The sequence below is a fragment of the Salmo salar genome, chromosome ssa21 (assembly GCF_905237065.1).
Source record: "Salmo salar chromosome ssa21, Ssal_v3.1, whole genome shotgun sequence".
NCBI classification, from domain to species: Eukaryota; Metazoa; Chordata; class Actinopteri; order Salmoniformes; family Salmonidae; genus Salmo; species Salmo salar.
The window spans coordinates 1,100,697-1,119,194 of NC_059462.1; the positions used below are offsets into that span (position 1 = coordinate 1,100,697).

General features: G+C 39.8%; 1 long non-coding RNA gene across 1 annotated transcript; it reads right to left on the bottom strand.

Moving 5' to 3' along the window:
• Window positions 1–8,786: 8,786 nt before the first annotated feature.
• On the bottom strand, window positions 8,787–11,630 carry LOC106581619 (uncharacterized). Its single transcript, XR_001323138.2, has 3 exons — window positions 11,487–11,630; window positions 10,318–10,413; window positions 8,787–9,623 (listed from the first exon to the last, which is right to left on the bottom strand). It is a non-coding gene; the product is annotated as an uncharacterized lncRNA (long non-coding RNA).
• Window positions 11,631–18,498: the final 6,868 nt, after the last annotated feature.

The following is an 18,498-nucleotide window of genomic DNA, read 5'->3' on the forward strand; positions in this document are numbered from 1 at the left end:
GGACTGGTGTGTGTTCCTGTTAACATTATAGGACTGGTGTGTGTTACTGTTCATTAACATTATTGGACTGGTGTGTGTTCCTGTTCATTAACATTATTGGACTGGTGTGTGTTCCTGTTCATTAACATTATTGGACTGGTGTGTGTTCCTGTTCATTAACATTATTGGACTGGTGTGTGTTCCTGTTCATTAACATTATTGGACTGGTGTGTGTTCCTGTTAACATTATTGGACTGGTGTGTGTTCCTGTTAACATTATTGGACTGGTGTGTGTTCCTGTTAACATTATTGGACTGTTGTGTGTTACTGTTAACATTATTGGACTGGTGTGTGTTCCTGTTCATTACCATTAATGGACTGGTGTGTGTTCCTGTTCATTAACATTATTGGACTGGTGTGAGTTCCTCTTACTATTATTGGACTGGTGTGTGTTCCTGTTCATTAACATTATTGGACTGGTGTGTGTTCCTGGTCATTAACATTATTGGACTGGTGTGTGTTCCTGTTCATTAACATTATTGGACTGGTGTGTGTTCCTGTTCATTAACATTAATGGACTGGTGTGTGTTCCTGTTCATTAACATTATTGGACTGGTGTGTGTTCCTGTTAACATTATAGGACTGGTGTGTGTTCCTGTTAACATTATTGGACTGGTGTGTGTTCCTGTTCAAACATTATTGGACTGGTGCGTGTTCCTGTTCATTAACATTATTGGACTGGTGCATGTTCCTGTTCTAACATTATTGGACTGGTGTGTGTTCCTGTTCATTAACATTATTGGACTGGTGTGTGTTCCTGTTCATTAACATTATTGGACTGGTGTGTGTTCCTGTTCATTAACATTATTGGACTGGTGTGTGTTCCTGTTCATTAACATTATTGGACTGGTGTGTGTTCCTGTTCATTAACATTATTGGACTGGTGTGTGTTCCTGTTCATTAACATTATTGGACTGGTGTGTGTTCCTGTTAACATTATTGGACTGGTGTGTGTTCCTGTTAACATTATTGGACTGGTGTGTGTTCCTGTTCTAACATTATTGGACTGGTGTGTGTTCCTGTTAACATTATTGGACTGGTGTGTGTTCCTGTTCATTAACATTAATGGACTGGTGTGTGTTCCTGTTCTTAACATTATTGGACTGGTGTGTGTTCCTCTTACTATTATTGGACTGGTGTGTGTTCCTGTTCATTAACATTATTGGACTGGTGTGTGTTCCTGTTCATTAACATTATTGGACTGGTGTGTGTTCCTGTTCATTAACATTATTGGACTGGTGTGTGTTCCTGTTCTAAACATTATTGGACTGGTGTGTGTTCCTGTTCATTAACATTATTGGACTGGTGTGTGTTCCTGTTAACATTATTGGACTGGTGTGTGTTCCTGTTAACATTATTAGACTGGTGTGTGTTCCTGTTAACATTATTGGACTGGTGCGTGTTCCTGTTCATTAACATTATAGGACTGGTGCATGTTCCTGTTCATTAACATTATTGGACTGGTGTGTGTTACTGTTCATTAACATTATTGGACTGGTGTGTGTTCCTGTTCATTAACATTATTGGACTGGTGTGTGTTCCTGTTCATAAACATTAATGGACTGGTGTGTGTTCCTGTTCATTAACATTATTGGACTGGTGTGTGTTCCTGTTAACATTATAGGACTGGTGTGTGTTCCTGTTAACATTATTAGACTGGTGTGTGTTCCTGTTAACATTATTGGACTGGTGCGTGTTCCTGTTCATTAACATTATAGGACTGGTGCATGTTACTGTTCATTAACATTATTGGACTGGTGTGTGTTCCTGTTCATTAACATTATTGGACTGGTGTGTGTTCCTGTTAACATTATTGGACTGGTGTGTGTTCCTGTTCATTAACATTATTGGACTGGTGTGTGTTCCTGTTTAACATTATTGGACTGGTGTGTGTTCCTGTTAACATTATTGGAATGGTGTGTGTTCCTGTTTAACATTATTGGACTGGTGTGTGTTCCTGTTCATTAACATTATTAGACTGGTGTGTGTTCCTGTTAACATTACTGGACTAGTGTGCGTCCCTGTTCATTAACATTAATGGACTGGTGTGTGTCCCTGTTCATTAACATTAATGGACTGGTGTGTGTTCCTGTTAACATTATAGGACTGGTGTGTGTTCCTGTTAACATTATTGGACTGGTGTATGTTCCTGTTCTGTAACATTATAGGACTGGTGTGTGTTCCTGTTCATTAACATTACTGGTCTGGTGTGTGTTCCTGTTAACATTATTGGACTGGTGTGTGTTCCTGTTAACATTATTGGACTGGTGTGTGTTCCTGTTAACATTATTGGACTGGCGTGTGTTCCTGTTAACATTATTGGACTGGTGTGTGTTCCTGTTAACATTATTGGACTGGTGTGTGTTCCTGTTCATTAAAATTATTGGACTGGTTTGTGTTCCTCTTACTATTATTGGACTGGTGTGTGTTCCTGTTAACATTATAGGACTGGTGTGTGTTACTGTTCATTAACATTATTGGACTGGTGTGTGTTCCTGTTCATTAACATTATTGGACTGGTGTGTGTTCCTGTTCATTAACATTATTGGACTGGTGTGTGTTCCTGTTCATTAACATTATTGGACTGGTGTGTGTTCCTGTTCATTAACATTATTGGACTGGTGTGTGTTCCTGTTAACATTATTGGACTGGTGTGTGTTCCTGTTAACATTATTGGACTGGTGTGTGTTCCTGTTTTAACATTATTGGACTGGTGTGTGTTCCTGTTAACATTATTGGACTGGTGTGTGTTCCTGTTCATTACCATTAATGGACTGGTGTGTGTTCCTGTTCATTAACATTATTGGACTGGTGTGTGTTCCTCTTACTATTATTGGACTGGTGTGTGTTCCTGTTAACATTATTGGACTGGTGTGTGTTCCTGTTCATTAACATTATTGGACTGGTGTGTGTTCCTGTTCATTAACATTATTGGACTGGTGTGTGTTCCTGTTCATTAACATTATTGGACTGGTGTGTGTTCCTGTTCATTAACATTATTGGACTGGTATATGTTCCTGTTCATTAACATTATTGGACTGGTATATGTTCCTGTTCATTATTATTATTTTACTGGTGTGTGTTCTTGTTAACATTATAGGACTGGTGTGTGTTCCTGTTAACATTATTGGACTGGTGTGTGTTCCTGTTCATTAACATTATTAGACTGGTGTGTGTTCCTGTTAACATTATTGGACTGGTGTGTGTTCCTGTTCATTAATATTAATGGACTGGTGTGTGTTCCTGTTAACATTATAGGACTGGTGTGTGTTCCTGTTCATTAACATTATTGGACTGGTGTGTATTCCTGTTCTGTAACATTATAGGACTGGTGTGTGTTCCTGTTCATTAACATTATTGGTCTGGTGTGTGTTCCTGTTAACATTATTGGACTAGTGTGCGTCCCTGTTCATTAACATTAATGGACTGGTGTGTGTCCCTGTTCATTAACATTAATGGACTGGTGTGTGTTCCTGTTAACATTATTGGACTGGTGTGTGTTCCTGTTAACATTATTGGACTGGTGTGTGTTCCTGTTCTGTAACATTATAGGACTGGTGTGTGTTCCTGTTCATTAACATTATTGGTCTGGTGTGTGTTCCTGTTAACATTATTGGACTGGTGTGTGTTCCTGTTAACATTATTGGACTGGTGTGTGTTCCTGTTAACATTATTGGACTGGTGTGTGTTCCTGTTAACATTATTGGACTGGTGTGTGTTCCTGTTCATTAACATTATTGGACTGGTGTGTGTTCCTCTTACTATTATTGGACTGGTGTGTGTTCCTGTTAACATTATAGGACTGGTGTGTGTTACTGTTCATTAACAATATTGGAATGGTGTGTGTTCCTGTTCATTAACATTATTGGACTGGTGTGTGTTCCTGTTCATTAACATTATTGGACTGGTGTGTGTTCCTGTTCATTAACATTATTGGACTGGTGTGTGTTCCTGTTCATTAACATTATTGGACTGGTGTGTGTTCCTGTTTAACATTATTGGACTGGTGTGTGTTCCTGTTAACATTATTGGACTGGTGTGTGTTCCTGTTAACATTATTGGACTGGTGCGTGTTCCTGTTCTTAACATTATTGGACTGGTGCATGTTACTGTTCATTAACATTATTGGACTGGTGTGTGTTCCTGTTCATTAACATTATTGGACTGGTGTGTGTTCCTGTTCATTAACATTATTGGACTGGTGTGTGTTCCTGTTCTAAACATTAATGGACTGGTGTGTGTTCCTGTTCATTAACATTATTGGACTGGTGTGTGTTCCTGTTCTGTAACATTATAGGACTGGTGTGTGTTCCTGTTCAACATTATTAGACTGGTGTGTGTTCCTGTTATAACATTATTGGACTGGTGCGTGTTCCTGTTCATTAACATTATAGGACTGGTGCGTGTTCCTGTTCATTAACATTATTGGACTGGTGTGTGTTACTGTTCATTAACATTATTGGACTGGTGTGTGTTCCTGGTCATTAACATTATTGGACTGGTGTGTGTTCCTGTTCATTAACATTATTGGACTGGTGTGTGTTCCTGTTCTAAACATTATTGGACTGGTGTGTGTTCCTGTTCATTAACATTATTGGACTGGTGTGTGTTCCTGTTAACATTATTGGACTGGTGTGTGTTCCTGTTCATTAACATTATTTGACTGGTGTGTGTTCCTGTTAACATTATTGGACTGGTGCGTGTTCCTGTTCATTAACATTATAGGACTGGTGCATGTTACTGTTCATTAACATTATTGGACTGGTGTGAGTTCCTCTTACTATTATTGGACTGGTGTGTGTTCCTGTTCATTAACATTATTGGACTGGTGTGTGTTCCTGTTACTATTATTGGACTGGTGTGTGTTCCTGTTCATTAACATTATTGGACTGGTGTGTGTTCCTGTTCATTAACATTATTGGACTGGTATATGTTCCTGTTCATTAACATTATTGGACTGGTATATGTTCCTGTTCATTAACATTATTGGACTGGTATATGTTCCTGTTCATTAACATTATTGGACTGGTGTGTGTTCTTGTTAACATTATAGGACTGGTGTGTGTTCCTGTTAACATTATTGGACTGGTTTGTGTTCCTGTTCATTAACATTATTAGACTGGTGTGTGTTCCTGTTAACATTATTGGACTGGTGTGTGTTCCTGTTCATTAATATTAATGGACTGGTGTGTGTTCCTGTTCGAACATTATAGGACTGGTGTGTGTTCCTGTTCATTAACATTATTGGTCTGGTGTGTGTTCCTGTTCTTAACATTATAGGACTGGTGTGTGTTCCTGTTCATTAACATTATTGGACTGGTGTGTGTTCCTGTTAACATTATTGGACTGGTGTGCGTCCCTGTTCAAACATTATTGGACTGGTGTGTGTCCCTTGTTCATTAACATTATTGGACTGGTGTGTGTTCCTGTTAACATTATTGGACTGGTGTGTGTTCCTGTTAAACATTATTGGACTGGTGTGTGTTCCTGTTCTGTAACATTATAGGACTGGTGTGTGTTCCTGTTCATTAACATTATTGGACTGGTGTGTGTTCCTGTTTAACATTATTGGACTGGTGTGTGTTCCTGTTCATAACATTATTGGACTGGTGTGTGTTCCTGTTAACATTATTGGACTGGTGTGTGTTCCTGTTAACATTATTGGACTGGTGTGTGTTCCTGTTAACATTATTGGACTGGTGTGTGTTCCTGTTCATTAACATTATTAGACTGGTGTGTGTTCCTCTTACTATTATTGGACTGGTGTGTGTTCCTGTTAAACATTATAGGACTGGTGTGTGTTACTGTTCATTAACATTATTGGACTGGTGTGTGTTCCTGTTCATTAACATTATTGGACTGGTGTGTGTTCCTGTTCATTAACATTATTGGACTGGTGTGTGTTCCTGTTCATTAACATTATTGGACTGGTGTGTGTTCCTGTTAACATTATTGGACTGGTGTGTGTTCCTGTTAACATTATTAGACTGGTGTGTGTTCCTGTTAACATTATTGGACTGGTGCGTGTTCCTGTTCATTAACATTATAGGACTGGTGTATGTTCCTGTTCATTAACATTATTGGACTGGTGTGTGTTCCTGTTCATTAACATTATTGGACTGGTGTGTGTTCCTGTTCATTAACATTATTGGACTGGTGTGTGTTCCTGTTCATAAACATTATTGGACTGGTGTGTGTTCCTGTTCTAACATTATTGGACTGGTGTGTGTTCCTGTTAACATTATAGGACTGGTGTGTGTTCCTGTTCATAACATTATTGGACTGGTGTGTGTTCCTGTTAACATTATTGGACTGGTGTGTGTTCCTGTTCATTAACATTATTGGACTGGTGCTGTTACTGTTCATTAACATTATTGGACTGGTGTGTGTTCCTGTTCATTAACATTATTGGACTGGTGTGTGTTCCTGTATTAACATTATTGGACTGGTGTGTGTTCCTGTTCATTAACATTATTGGACTGGTGTGTGTTCCTGTTCTAAACATTATTGGACTGGTGTGTGTTCCTGTTCATTAACATTATTGGACTGGTGTGTGTTCCTGTTATAACATTATAGGACTGGTGTGTGTTCCTGTTATAACATTATTGGACTGGTGTGTGTTCCTGTTAACATTATTGGACTGGTGCGTGTTCCTGTTCATTAACATTATTGGACTGGTGCATGTTCCTGTTCATTAACATTATTGGACTGGTGTGTGTTCCTGTTCATTAACATTATTGGACTGGTGTGTGTTCCTGTTAACATTATTGGACTGGTGTGTGTTCCTGTTAACATTATTGGACTGGTGTGTGTTCCTGTTAACATTATTGGACTGGTGTGTGTTCCTGTTCATTAACATTATTAGACTGGTGTGTGTTCCTGTTAACATTATTGGACTAGTTGCGTCTTCATTACATTAGACTGGTGTGTGTCCCTGTTCATTAACATTATTGGACTGGTGTGTGTTCCTGTTAACATTATAGGACTGGTGTGTGTTCCTGTTAACATTATTGGACTGGTGTATGTTCCTGTTCTGTAACATTATAGGACTGGTGTGTGTTCCTGTTCATTAACATTATTGGACTGGTGTGTGTTCCTCTTACTATTATTGGACTGGTGTGTGTTCCTGTTAACATTATAGGACTGGTGTGTGTTAATGTTCATTAACAATATTGGACTGGTGTGTGTTCCTGTTCATTAACATTATTTGACTGGTGTGTGTTCCTGTTCATTAACATTATTGGACTGGTGTGTGTTCCTGTTCATTAACATTATTGGACTGGTGTGTGTTCCTGTTCATTAACATTATTGGACTGGTGTGTGTTCCTGTTCATTAACATTATTGGACTGGTGTGTGTTCCTGTTAACATTATTGGACTGGTGTGTGTTCCTGTTAACATTATTGGACTGGTGTGTGTTCCTGTTAACATTATTGGACTGGTGTGTGTTACTGTTAACATTATTGGACTGGTGTGTGTTCCTGTTCATTACCATAAATGGACTGGTGTGTGTTCCTGTTCATTAACATTATTGGACTGGTGTGAGTTCCTCTTTTACTATTATTGGACTGGTGTGTGTTCCTGTTCTAACATTATTGGACTGGTGTGTGTTCCTGTTCATTAACATTATTGGACTGGTGTGTGTTCCTGTTTTAACATTATTGGACTGGTGTGTGTTCCTGTTCATTAACATTATTGGACTGGTGTGTGTTCCTGTTCATTAACATTATAGGACTGGTGTGTGTACCTGTTCATTAACATTATTGGACTGGTGTGTGTTCCTGTTAACATTATTGGACTGGTGTGTGTTCCTGTTTAACATTATAGGACTGGTGTGTGTTCCTGTTCATTAACATTATTGGACTGCTGTGTGTTCCTGTTAACATTATTGGACTGGTGTGTCTTCCTGTTCATTAACATTATTAGACTGGTGTGTGTTCCTGTTCTTAACATTATTGGACTGGTGCGTGTTCCTGTTCATTAACATTATTGGACTGGTGTATGTTCCTGTTCATTAACATTATTGGACTGGTGTATGTTCCTGTTCATTAACATTATTGGACTGGTATGTGTTCCTGTTCATTAACATTATTGGACTGGTGTGTGTTCCTGTTAACATTATTGGACTGGTGTGTGTTCCTGTTAACATTATTGGACTGGTGTGTGTTCCTGTTCATTAACATTATTAGACTGGTGTGTGTTCCTGTTAACATTATTGGACTGGTGTGCGTCCCTGTTCATTAACATTAATGGACTGGTGTGTGTTCCTGTTAACATTATAGGACTTGTGTGTGTTCCTGTTCATTAACATTATTGGACTGGTGTGTTCATTCCTGTTCTGTAACATTATAGGACTGGTGTGTGTTCCTGTTCATTAACATTATTGGTCTGGTGTGTGTTCCTGTTAACATTATTGGACTGGTGTGTGTTCCTGTTAACATTATTGGACTGGTGTGTGTTCCTGTTCATTAACATTATAGGACTGGTGTGTGTTCCTGTTCATTAACATTATTGGACTGGTGTGTGTTCCTGTTAACATTATAGGACTGGTGTGTGTTCCTGTTCATTAACATTATTGGACTGGTGTGTGTTCCTGTTAACATTATAGGACTGGTGTGTGTCCCTGTTCATTAACATTATTAGACTGCTGTGTGTTCCTGTTAACATTATTGGACTGGTGTGTGTTACTGTTCATTAACATTATTGGACTGGTGTGTGTTACTGTTCATTAACATTATTGGACTGGTGTGTGTTACTGTTCATTAACATTATTGGCCTGGTCTTGATGTTATGTTCTGATTCTGATAATGTATTACACCCCACTCCTGAACTGGTCTCCTAATTAAAATGGCTTATTCTCTTGAATTTATTATACATGTTCTCAGTAATATGGCTGTTTAATGACTTTCTTTAATACCATAATGGTAGCCCATTTAGACAGTCTATTGCAGCCTGCCCAAAAAGACATCTGCAATACAACATCATAAAATGTATTCATCAACAGTCCAAAATATTGGGTCGTGACTCAATTGTCCATGTCAATTTTGGGTCACCAGGCAAAACCAGTTGAGAACCACTGGTATAGACTAATGAGTCTCTGGCCGTGTCTACACTTGACAGTTTATGCAGCTTTTGATTCTGATCATGAAATTCTGAACACGTCATGCGTCTACACCTACATTTAAATGTGTCTACCTTGCCCACATTGTGTCCCTATTCCCTTTTCCCGCACTATAATCAAATGCCTGTATGCATTCTGCAAACGGTGGAACAGGCCAAATATGATAACAAAACAACAACTTGATGGCAGTAGCCAACTACTGTAGCTAACTAGCCAGCTAAACTCTATAACTAGCCTGCAAGCTTTGTAAAGTGGTTCACTTAACTCTAGCCCCCCCCCCCCAAAAAAAATCCTAATAAGCTAGCTGGCTAGCATTTATGAAGCCAGCAAACACTTTCCTCACACACTAGGAACGTTTAATGAAAAAAGATGCCTCTTGCTCCGACACATTTTCTGGAGACTTGTGGGTGGAGTGCTGATGACGTCGCCAAATGATGCGCTTTCGGTAGCCTGATTGCTTCCAGCTTGAGGAGAAATTCACAGAAATTCCAGATTTGAACACAATCTGATCACAATGCGACTTTTGCACATCTAGACCGGTCTTTTCAATGCGATCTTATTCTGGTAGCAGAAGTGGCATGTAAGTGTCAAGTGTAGACACAGCCTCTATGGCTGCGTTTACACAGGCAGACCCATACTGATCTTTAGCCCAATTATTGGCAAAATAGCTGATCTGATTGGTCAAAGACCAATTAGTGGAGAAATATCAAAATTGGGCTGCCTGTGTAAACGAAGTATGAGTAGGCTACTATGTACACATTTCATAATTTTGGGAATGAGCTGGCACAAGTGAATCCGCAAGGCTCTCAGTTGGATAACTCTGCCCGCAATGAAGTCTAAATTAGGCCTACCTTTTAAACACACATACCTTTTTGGGACTTTTGCTCCATTAGTGCAGGATTTCCCAAACGTGGTCCTGGGGCCTCATGTTTTTTGTCCTAGCACTTCACAGCTGATTCCAATAACCAACTCATCATCAAGCTTTGATTATTTGAATCAGTTGTGTAGCGCTAGGTCAAAAAAACAAAAAACTTGCACCCAAGGGGGAACCCAGGACCAAGTTTGGGGAACTCTGAATTAGTGCATTGGATTTTCAATAGAACTAGACAGAGGTAGGCTACAAAGTTTACAGTTAAATATTTTTGTGGTTCTTCTTACCTCCACCCATATCTGTGCCTCCAAGAAGGCAGAATCGCAGCTGATGGATGATTGCTCTCGCCACTCCATCGAACAGTTCCAAGCTCCGACTAAGATCTGATCAATTAAATCAATGAAATCTGTCATGTGACAGCTAGATGTCCTCTAGTTTGTACAACAAAGAAATAGCCTAAAAAACAATTGTTTAGGCTATTATCCAACTGGGCAAAAACGAATTCATTCAACATTGTTTCCACATCATTTCAACCAAAACATGCAATGTGATGATGTTGAATCAAGTGGAAAAACTGATTGGATTTGAAAAAAGTAATCTTTTTTCACCTGACTTTTAACCTAAATCAAATAACATGGTCCCATTTTTTTGTTGATTTCACCTTAGTTGACAACTCAACCAAATGTAAATCAAAACTAGACATTGAACTGATGTGTGGCCCAGTGGGATGCCAAGTTAACAGGTGCAACGGAAAAGATAAAACTACAATAAAAAATAGCATTCATACTGTACTATATTCTATTGGCATGATTTAAACCAGTCAAAATAAATGTATCCTTTGGATATGTACAAACAAGCATCCCTTTGCTCAACAGTTGAGCATCTTTTCTCCATCTGCTCTACACCATTGCCAAGTAACTTTAGGCTTACCTCAACTCCACGATGATTTCTGGAGTTGAGAAGTTTAGATACTTGGCACACCACAAATCTACACATGTAACATTTAGGTTAGTCAATCTTAAGTGAAACTTGACATTGTTCATCTTGCTATTGATACTACCCTGGGAGAACGCAAGAACGGGTATGTTCGTAAATTCAGAGCAAGTCCAGACGCTCTGGCCGAGGAGTAGAGGTTGATCCCAACGGCAGTCAAGCACCCAAGCCAACTGGCAAATTACTCCCAGACACAAATGAGATAACACCTCAATCTGACCGTTTTACTCGCCCAAGGAGAGCTGGTTAGGCTGTTTTCATGTTATCCAGTGCGTTGGTGAATGTAACTGTCCTGCTGGCGACAATTTAATAACGTTTTTTTTTTGCCGACGTTTACTGGCACCGGCCATATTCAACCGCTGTTGAGCGTTGGTAAATGCATCAGTTATTCTGCGCTCTGCCACATTCGGAATAGATAGCCAAAGTGAATTTACGAACGCGCCCAAAATTTATTTTGACCTACCTGTTCGGTCTCGACTACACACCCGCCAGATTATTCCCTAGATTGTTCGGCCCTAGTGGGCTATCTGAAGGTTTAGAAAGAACTGTAAATGTACCATCCGACCGAAACTGCCGCTTGAGCGTCAGGATGTTTCTCTTCCTCCACTCTCCGAAGCAACAGCACCACCTTTGACGTGCACTTTTCTCGACTGGATCTATCACGCCACCTGGCGGAGCAGGTGATTACTTTAGCCTCTCACTTGAGCCATCGTATGCCTACCATACTTTATTAGCGGTGCTTTTTTTGGACAGTAGTCGTTCCTCCTCAGATGTAGGTACGAGACTGTCAGCTAAATTTAACTATCAGTCTTGAATTACAACTTTGAGAGCAAATTTGACCTTGGCTGGCCTGGTTGCTGTCTCTGTTCAACTACAACATTCCACTCCTTGCCATTCCTGTCCTTCGCCAAAGAGACTGTCCTTTCGGGAATCTTGAAATATGAACGTTCTATAATTAATGAGGGATAAAGATGTTATGCTGGCAGTACTGTCGCAGATTTGAGATAAAGACATGCTAAACTTTGGGAATATAGATTTTTTTTTGCACCTACACTAGTACACTACAATGGTTTTCACATCATTGCAACCACAAAAAAAAGATAATTTGACATACTTTTATTTTAAATATTGTATTATTTATACCAGCATTTTTTTTTTTACTTCACACCAATGCTGTTATGTTGAAATATATTGTTGTAGGCACTTTTGATAAAATACATATATATAGTATGTAATTGGAATTACTAGAGTCTACAAAACTTAAATTGGTCTAGGTGTGGTGGGCAACAAGTTTAATACAGAGTACTGGTAACTCCTTACTCCACCCACTCCATTCACTGCAATGCAATACACTGCATATGAATTACATGTTGGCTTCTAGAAAAAAATACTCTATGTGCCGATGTAAAAGTGGGGTTCGCTTAGCCGCGGGAAGATATTTGGGGGTGATGGTGCTGCAAATTTGGGATAAAAACATTTCTCCCTGTGCCACAGACTGCTGTATTGTTCCACTAATACAGGAGTAGTAAAGGCCAAGTGCACTACTTTTGTGAGAAAAAAAATGTCCAGGCCTGCAGAGGGCTATATCGGTCCTCTAATACAGGCAAGGCAGGCCCGCTCATTAGGCAGGATTATGCGGCTGCCTATGGCGGCAGATTGAAGAGGGTGGCATTTGCTGAGCTAAACTGACCAAGACAACAACAACAACACATTGAACTTCATATTGTTCTGCCACAAAACAATTACATTTTCTCTTAACCAGTGGCATATGGGCTTTACTCATTTCATAGTGTATTCTACTGTATTTTTGTCAATGCCACTCCGACATTGCTCGTCCTACATTTTTACATTGACATTTGTCATTTAGCAGACGCTCTTATCCAGAGCGACTTACAGTAGTGAATGCATACATTTCATTTCATGCATTTTTTTTGTACTAATATTTATATATTTCTTAATTCCATTCTTTTACTTTTAGATTTGTGTATTTTTGTGAATTGTTAGATATTACTGCACTGTTGGAGCTAGGAACACAAGCATTTCGCTACACCTGCAATAACATGTGCACCTGAGGTGCTGACCTGTTCCACCCTCGACATCCACTGTGATTATTATTATTTGACCCTGCTGGTCATCTATGAACATCTTGGCCATGTTCTGTTATAATCTCCACCCGGCACAGCCAGAAGAGGACTGGCCACCCCTCATAGCCTGATTCCTCTCTAGGTTTCTTCCTAGGTTCTGGCCTTTCTAGGGAGTTTTTCCTAGCCACCGTGCTTCTACACCTGCATTACTTGCTGTTTGGGGTTTTAGGCTGGGTTTCTGTACAGCACTTTGAGATATCAGCTGATGTAAAAGGGCTATATAAATACATTTGATTTGATGTGCTAAATATGTGTACGTGACCAATAAAATGTGATTTGATTTTGACTCAAGACATTTCACCTTTCATTTTTAATTAAGTAGTAAACATTTTGAAAAACATCAATTCCACTTTGAAATTATGGGGTATTATGTGTAGGACAGTGACAAAAAATCTCAATGTAATCCATTTTAAATTCAGGTTGCAACACAACAAAATGTGGAAAAAGTCAAGGGGTGAGAATTACTTTCTGAAGGCACTTATATTTTTGTCAATTTCGACCTGCCCACCCTTATAAAAGATGTAATTTGCGAGAATTGCCAGACGGGCAATCCGCCCATGCCCTTTAGAGTTTCATCAGCAACATGTGACACAGAGGGCCTTCTGAGTGAGTTGGTAAGGGTGATGGGGTGGTTTGGGATTCACCAAGTGTTTCTTGTCACTCCAACGTTGTGGCTCCATGGACACGCCCATTCCCCCTAACCCCTCCATGTCAGCAGAGTACCAAAACTCAGTGGAGAGAAAAGATTACTTGAACGTGGGGGGGAAAATGGTCATCGCAAGGGAAAGGACAAGAACTGAGAGTGAAAATATGTTTGACCAAATAAACTTTAAGATTGGATGCAAATATCAACTGAATGCTTTCAAAATCATTTTCAATATGTTTCAATTCTAATTGTTTTCATAACAACAATTTTTTTTTTTTAATCCATATATTTTTTAATAACTTTCGCTTACAGTAATAAAAGTCCTTGATGTTATCCTCACAAATAATCCTGACAGGTATCAGTCTGGTGTTTTCTGTAATGACCTTAGTGATCACTGTTTTACAGCCTGTGTTCGTAATGGCTGCTCAGTGAAACGACCTGTCCTGATTTGTCACAGAAGCTGACTAAAAAAACTTTAATGAGCAAGCCTTCCTTCATGGCATCTGTAAATTGGTTCAAAATCAGATCCCCACTGTCGAAGACGCTTGATATTTTCAGTGGTATTGTTAACAATGAGAATTAAAAACAGGTTCGACCGTGATCTTGCAGAGTTACTCCACCTCAAGAATTTCAGTTGGCAAAAGGTTTGGCACACGCATACTTAGGCTTACTGGCTCTTGTTCAGGAAAATGAGAAATAAGTGCACTCAGGCTATCCGGAAGGCAAAAGTTAGTTACTTTAAGGAGTAGTTCTCTCTCTGTGGGTCTAACCCCAAGAAGTTCTGGTAAATGGTTTAAGACCTGGAGAATAAACCCTCCTCCTCACAGCTGCTCATGTCCCTTAATGTTGATGATGTGGTTGTTACTGAGAAGGAGCACATTGCTGAGCTCTTTAATCATCAGGATTCCTATTTGACTAGGGCCATGCCTCATTGCCCGTCCAACATTTCCTCATCTCCCACCCCTTCTAATGCAACTAGACCTGATGCATCTCCCTCTTTTTCCCCTGCCCCTCCACAAAGTTTCTCCCTGCAGGTGGTCACTGAGTGAGGTACTAAAGGAGCTCCTTAAACTTGACCCCCAAAAAACCATCATGGTCAGATGGTTTAGATCCTTTCTTCTTGAAGGTTGCTGCCCCTATCATCACCAAGCCTATCTCTGACCTTTTTAACCGGTCTCTCCTCTCTGGGGACGTTCCCATTGCTTGGAGGCAGCCACGGTTAATCATTTATTTAAAGGGGGAGATCAAGCTGATCATAACTGTTAAAGGCCTTTTTCTATTTTGTCCTGTTTATCAAAAGTGTTGGAAAAACTTCTCAATAATCAACTGACTGGCTTTCTTGATATCTATAGTATTCTCTCTGGTATGCAATCTGGTTTCCGCTCAGGTTATGGATGTGTCACTGCAACCTTAAAGGTCCTCAATGATGTCACCATTGCCCTTGATTCTAAGCAATGTTGTGCTGCTATTTTGGACTTGGCAAAAGCTTTTGATACGATAGACCATTCTATTCTTGTGGGCCGGCTAAGGAGTATTTGTGTCTGTGAGAGGTCTTTGGCCTGGTTTGCTAACTACTACTCTCAAAGAGTGCAGTGTATAAAGTCAAAACATCTGCTGTCTCAGCCACTGCCTGTCACCAAGGGAGTACCGCAAGGCTCAAACCTAGGCCCCACGCTCTTCTCAATTTACATCAACAATATAGCTCAGGCAGTAGGAAGCGCTCATCCATTTATATGCAGATGATACAGTCTTATACTCAGCTGACCCCTCCCAGGATTTTGTGTTAAACGCTCTACAAAAAAGCTTTCTTAGTGTCCAACAAGCTTTCTCAGCCCTTAACCTGGTTCTGAACACCTCCAAAACAAAGGTCTGTGGTTTGGTAAGAAGAATGCCCCTCTCCCCACCGGTGTGATTACTACCTCTGAGGATTTAGAGCTTGATACACGTACTTGGGAGTATGGCTACACAGTACACATAACAAAGCTGCAGGCTAAGGTTAAATCTAGACTTGGTTTTCTCTATCGTAATCGCTCCTCTTTCATCTCAGCGGCTAGATATTCTTTAGCATTCAGCCATCAGATTTGCCACAAATGCTCCTTATAGGACACATCACTGCACTCTATACTCCTCTGTAAACCCGTCGCAAGACCCACTGGTTGATGCTTATTTAGAAAACCCTCTTAGGCCCCCCTATCTGAGATACCTACTGCAGCCCTCATCCTCCACACACACAACACCCGTTCTGCCAATCACATTTTGTTAAAGGTCCCCAAAGCACACACATCCCTGGGTTGCTCATGTGCATCCTGTTTCCGTCAATCATACTTGAGATGTTTTTACAACTTGGAGTACACCTGTGCTTACCAATTGATTGGACATTATTTGGAAAGAAATACACCTGTCTATATACGGTCCCACAGTTGACAGTGCATGTCAGAGAAAAAAACAAGCCATGAGGTCGAAGGAATTGTCCGCAGAGCTCCGAGACAGGATTGTGTCGAGGCACAGATCTGGGGAAGGGTACCAAAACATGTCTACAGCACTGAAGGTCCCCAAGAACAAAGTGGCCTCCATCCTTCTTAAGTGGAAGAAGTTTGGAACCACCAAGACTCTTCCTAGAGTTGGCCAGCCAAACTGAGCAATTGGGGGAGGAGGGCCTTGGTCAGGGAGGTGACCAAGTACCCAATGGTCAATCTGACAGAGCGCCAGAGTTCCTCTGTGGAGATGAAAGAACCTTCCAGAAAGACAACCATCTCTGCAGCACTCCACCAATCAGGCCTTTATGGTAGAGTGGCCAGATGGAAGCCACTCCTCAGTAAAAGGCACATGACAGCCCACTTGGAGTTTGCCAAAAGGCACCTAAAGAAGGACTGACTGTGAGAAACAAGATTCTCTGGTCTGATGAAACCACTATTGAATTATTTGGCCTGAATGCCAAGAGTCAGGTCTGGAGGAAACCTGGCACCATCCTTACGGTGAAGCATGGTGGCAGCATCATGCTGTGGGGATGTTTTTTTTCAACAGCAGGGACTGGGAGACTAGTCAGGATCGAGGGAAAAAAAATGAACGGAGCAAACTAGAGAGATCCTCAATGAAAACCTGCTCCAGAGAGCTCAGGACTTCAGACTGGGGCGAACGTTCACCTTCCAACAGGACAACGACCCTAAGCACACAGCCAAGACAACGCAGGAGTGGCTTTGGAGCAAGTCTCTGAATATCCTTGAGAGGCCCAGCCAGAACCCGGACTTGAACCCGATCGAACATCTCTGGAGACCTAAAAATATCTGTGCAGCAACGATCCCCAACCAAACTGACAGAGCTTGAGAGGATCTGCAGAGAAGAATGGGAGAAGCTCACCAAGCTTGTAGCCTCATACCCAAGAAGACTCAAGGCTGTAATCACTGCCAAAGGTGCTTCAACAAAGTACTAAGTGAAGGGTCTGAATACTTACGTAAATGTGATATTTCAGTTTTATTTTTTATAAATTCGCAAAAATGTCTAAAAACCTGTTTTTGTCATTATGGGGTATTGTGGGGAGATTGATTAGGAAAAAATATCAATTCTAGAATAAGGCTGTAACATAAAATGTGTAATAATTTAAGAGGTCTGAACACTTTCCAAATGCACTGTATATACAGAATTACTACCTAAACTTAAAAATATTATCAAAAGTTTGTAGCTATTTACCTTTTGTAATGTTTTTTCTTTTTTCTTCTTCTGAGTGGCAGCCCAGTCAAATATAACAGAATATCAAATATGAATTTAAATATTGTACCTGTAACCCCCCCCCAAAGCAAATAAAAACTGTACCCCCCCCCCAAAAAAATGTGACATTCTAACAAACAAGGCATTTATGAAAATGTATATTATATTGCATGTATCCAAGTGACTAAGTAAGAGGTTTGTTGTTTTCATTATATTAAATATGTATAGTCATATTGTCTTGTTTTCATTATGAAAACAAAGGTAAAATATTTACTCTTAGTCATTTGGCTACATGATAGATAGGGTGTGTGCGAGTGAAATCACAAAGTAGGATTTCAATCATTTTGGTATTTTAATTTGCCAGTTTTTACAAAAGGTAGGCACCGTGGTAGAAGCTATATCATGTTGTTTAACTACTCCCCATGTCAATCAATAATCAAACATACTTAAAAGGCCCATTGCAGTCAAAACTGATTTTCCTGTTTTATATACATTTCCACACAATGAGGTTGGAATAGTGCTGTGAAATTGATAATGCCCTTTTAGTGTAAGAGCTGTTTGAAAAGACCTGAAATTTCAGCCGGTTGTGATGGGATGGAGTTTTGTTCTGCCTGGTGACATGACCAGGAGGTAAATTAGTTAATAGACCAATAAGAAAAACAGTTCCAAACCTCTCAGCCAATAACAGCTTGTTTTCAGTTTTCCCTTCCCCAATTTCGGTTTCTTTTTTTAATCATTTTAATTGAAAATTAAGTATGGGTACTTAATTGTTACAGAGAAATGGTTTAGAGTTTTTTTTGTTTTTTTAAACATCTGCATTGGGCCTTTAAATACATAGTTCAATACATTGCAAGTCAATGAAACTGACACTTTTCTGTATTTCTAATTTCTACACAGGAATATAAAAACATCCTGTGACAATTTAGTTTTTGCATACACTTTACCACACCTGTCAGTATCATCTTTGAAAGGTTACAGGA